This window comes from Gossypium hirsutum, chromosome D01, assembly GCF_007990345.1.
Source record: "Gossypium hirsutum isolate 1008001.06 chromosome D01, Gossypium_hirsutum_v2.1, whole genome shotgun sequence".
Taxonomy (NCBI): domain Eukaryota; kingdom Viridiplantae; phylum Streptophyta; class Magnoliopsida; order Malvales; family Malvaceae; genus Gossypium; species Gossypium hirsutum.
In genome coordinates, this window is record NC_053437.1 from 16,407,082 (window position 1) to 16,411,409 (window position 4,328).

Below are 4,328 nucleotides of genomic sequence, written 5' to 3' on the forward strand. Positions count from 1 at the left end.
TTCTCTATTTATGATAATGATGTTATTGCTTTGGCTGATCCGGGATCAACCCATTCATATGTTTTCACGAATTTAGTATCGAGTAAAAATTTACCTGTTGAGTCCATTGAATTCGTGGTTAAAGTATCGAACCCCCTAGGTCAGTATGTGCTAGTTGATAAAGTAAGCAAGAATTGTCCTTTGACGACTCGGGGTTACAGTTTTTTGGCTAATTTGATGTTATTTTCGTTTGATAAATTTGATGTGATTCTGGGTATGAATTTGTTAACTTTGCATGATACCGTTTGATAAATGTTGTAAACTTTGCGAGAGATTGTTCAATCTAATAAGTATGTATGTGCAATAACTTGTTTATCTTTATAAATTTGTTTTATCGGTCAAATTGACATAGGAATATGTACAAGAGATGAATAGATTTTTTATTTGTAAATATGTTCATAAGTTAGTAAATTACCGAGTTGCCGTGATTTATTAGTAATAAGTATAAGTATAAGTTTAATGATTCTAAGGTAAGGAAAAGTAATTAATCCAATACAATTATATCATCTTGATTAAAATCAGCTTTTGAAATCGTGCATTAGAACTTTATTTTACTTTACTTTGTTTTATAGTTTTTAATCATTTCCCAAATCCAAATATTTTTCTTTCACCAAAGTGTTTAAACCTACTTTCATTAATAATTCTTTTACAGTCCCCGTGGGTACGATAACTCGACAATTACTTGTCACTTTATTACTTGTTGCGATTGTGTACACTTGCACATTTTCGTCGTTCCAAGTTTTTGGCGTCATTGCCGGGGACTGCTTTTTTTTAAAAGCTATTATTTGTGAATCTGTTTTTACATTTTGGTTTATTTATTTTTCTGTTTAAATCTTTACTTACTTAATCTTTCTGTGATTATCTCAGGTGTTTATAAGTATTGACCAGATTATCGACTTACTCCATGTGGACCCTAAAATAGAACGAACCTTTCGACAGCGAAGAAGACAAGCAAACCAGAGAAGGACCGAAGAGATAAACTTTGAGAATATGAATCAAGGAAACGGAACAAACCTTGCTCAGAATCCTATCCTTATTACTGATGATAGGGATAGAGATTTACGATAGTATGCTGTGCCAGTATTTAACGATTTTAATCTGGGTATTAAGAGACCCGAACTCGAGGCACAACAATTCGAGCTGAAGCCAGTCATGTTTCAGATGCTTCGGACTGTGGGCTAATTCAATAGAATGCCTACTGAAGCTCCTCATCTTCACTTAAGACTATTTATGGAAGTGAGCAATTTTTTCAAGTTAGTCAGAGTACCCGAAGATGCATTATGACTGAAGCTGTTCCCATATTCACTAAGGGACAGAGCTCGTGCCTGGTTGAACTCATTGCCACCAAAATCCATTTCTACATGGCAAGAGTTAGCCGAGAGATTCCTCATAAAATTTTTCCGCCGAGTAAGAATGCCAAGTTGAGGAATGAGATCACTACCTTCCAACAAATGGATGATGAGTCCTTGTATGAGGCATGGGAAAGGTACAAAGAGTTATTACAAAAGTGTCGTCATCATGGAATCCCACATTGCATTCAATTTGAGACATTCTATAATGGTCTTAACGCTTACACGAGGATGGTAGTGGACGCCTCTGCTAATGGTTCTCTCCTTTCTAAGTCTTATAATGAGTCTTATAAAATTATTGAGAGGATTGCTAGTAACAATTATCAATGGCCAACCAATCGAGCAGCGTCAGAAAGACAAGTCGCTGGAATACATGAAGTGGACGCTCTCACTTCACTCGCATCTCAGGTATCTTCAATATCCTCAATGCTTAAGAATCTTACCACTAATGGGTTTAACAGTTTTGTAGCCCAACCACCTAACCAAGTTGAGAATATAACATGTGTGTATTATGGGGAAGGACATTTGTTTCAAGAATGTCCATCGAACCCCAAATTCGTATATTACATGGGTAACCAAAACCAAAACCGAGGGAGGCAATGACTACAATCTAACTTTTATAACTCATCGTGACGAAATCACCCAAATTTTTCCTGGGGAAATCAAGGGGCTGGAACCAATAACACTTACGCCCAACCTAGACTAACTCAGCCGCCTAGTTTCCCCTAACAAGTCCAAAAACCAACCCAAGTGGAACCATCCAATAGCTTATAGAATCTATTGAAGGCATACATGGCGAAAAACGACGCCACTCTAAGGAATTTGGAAAATCAAGTGGGCTAGCTTACTACTGAACTCAGGAACCAACCACAAGGTGCTCTACCTAGTGACATGGAGAATCCAAGAAATCTGGGGAAGGAACATTGTAAAACATTAACATTGAGGAGCGAAAAGAAAGTAGAGGTCAACACTATCCAAGTGTTGAAATTCCAGTTTCACGAGAACCAGAATCTGCAAAACTTGACAAAGTAACCTCAGGACCAGCTAATTCTAATAAACTAACGTCGCTAGATGCAGAATTACTGCCAAAGATGAATAACCCAGAATCAGTCCTAGTAATGAAACCATCACCACCCTACCCTCAAAGACTTCATAAACAAAAGCAGGAGATTCAATTCAAGAAGTTCCTTGACGTATTCAAGAAACTTCACATCAACATCCCGTTGGTTGAAGCACTTGAGCAAATGCTGAACTACGTCAAGTTTATGAAAGATATCTTGTCTAAGAAACGAAGACTTGGAGAATGTGATACGGTAGCTCTGACGAAGGAATGCAATGCATATCTTTAAGACAAACTACCCCAAAATTGAAGGATCCTAGATGTTTTACCATACCGTGCAACATTAGAGCAACATATTGTGGTAATGCATTATGTGACTTAGGTGCAAGTATCAAGCTGATGCCTATGTCAATATTTAGGAAGCTGGGGATAGGAGAATTTAGACCAACTACAGTTACGCTTTAACTAGCAAATCGATCCTTAGCACATCCAGAAGGAAAAATCGAGGACATATTGGTACGTGTCGATAAGTTTATCTTTCCTACTAACTTTGTAATTCTAGATTTTGAAGCAGACAAAGAAGTACCAATCATCCTAGGAAGGTCATTCCTAGCAATTGGAAGGACCCTTATTGATGTGCAGAAGGGCTAGCTCACTACGCGTGTTCAGGATGATCAGGTAACATTTAATGTCTTTAAGTCTATGTGATTTCCTTACACAACAGATGATTGCTCTGCAGTGTTCGATTTAGAGGATTTAATAGTGGAGAAGAAACTCAACTGTGTTGAAGACCCACTAGAAAGAATTTTGACATCGGATCCTCCAAATGATGAAGAGGATGATGAATACTTAGCTTTGCTAAAAGCTTATAAAGGGAATCTAATCCGCAATCCCGTTTTGAATATTTAGAGTTAGAAAAGAGGGACTATTATCAACCAAAAGCGTCGATGGAGGAGCCACCTAAATTAGAACTCAAGGTAATGCTTCTCATTTAAAATACGTTTATTTAGGTAACGCTTCTACTCTGCCTTTGATTGTTTCAGCAGAATTGACCACTAAGCAAGAAGAGAAACTTATCGTAGTTCTGAAAGAATTCAAGAAGGACATCGGATGGACCATAGTCGATATTCGCGGTATTAGTTCATCTGTATGCATGCACAAGATTATCCTAGAAGACGGCAAAAAAGGGACGATCGATGGACAAAAGAGACTGAACCCCATCATGAATGATGTAGTAAAAAAAAAGATCATCAAGTGGTTAGATGCGGGTATCATCTATCCCATCTCAGACAGGTCATGGGTAAGCCCGGTCCAGTGCGTGCCAAAAAAAAGAGGTATCACGGTCGTAGAGAATGAGAACAACGAGTTGATACCGATTAGAACGGTTACAGGATGGAGAATCTGCATCGATTACAGGAAGCTGAACAAGGCGACTAGAAAAGATCACTTTCCTTTGCCGTTCTTGGGCCAGATACTGGATAGACTTGTAGGACGAGATTGCAACTATTTTCTTGATGGATACTCAGGGTATAATCAGATTATAGTAGCACTAGAAGATCAACACAAAACGACATTCACCTGCTTGTACGGTACGTTTGCATTTAGACGCATGTCATTTGGTTTATGTAATGCACCTGCTACAGTTCAAAGATGTATGATGTCTATTTTTACTGACATGGTTGAGAAATATTTGGAAGTTTTTATGGACGATTTTTCAGTATTCGGAGGTACTTACGATGATTGCTTAGCCAATCTAACTAAGGTACTAAGGCGATGCGAAGAAACAAATCTCGTACTTAACTGGAAAAAGTGTCATTTTATGGTACGAGAAGGAGTCGTTCCAGGGCATCGGATAAAAAGACATGGGATTGAGGTAGACA

General features: G+C 38.1%; 1 non-coding gene across 1 annotated transcript; it reads right to left on the bottom strand.

The window, feature by feature from the left end:
• Nucleotides 1–1,457: 1,457 nt before the first annotated feature.
• Nucleotides 1,458–1,564, bottom strand: LOC121214100 (small nucleolar RNA R71). The gene has a single exon (XR_005909687.1). It is a non-coding gene; the product is annotated as a small nucleolar RNA R71 (small nucleolar RNA).
• Nucleotides 1,565–4,328: the final 2,764 nt, after the last annotated feature.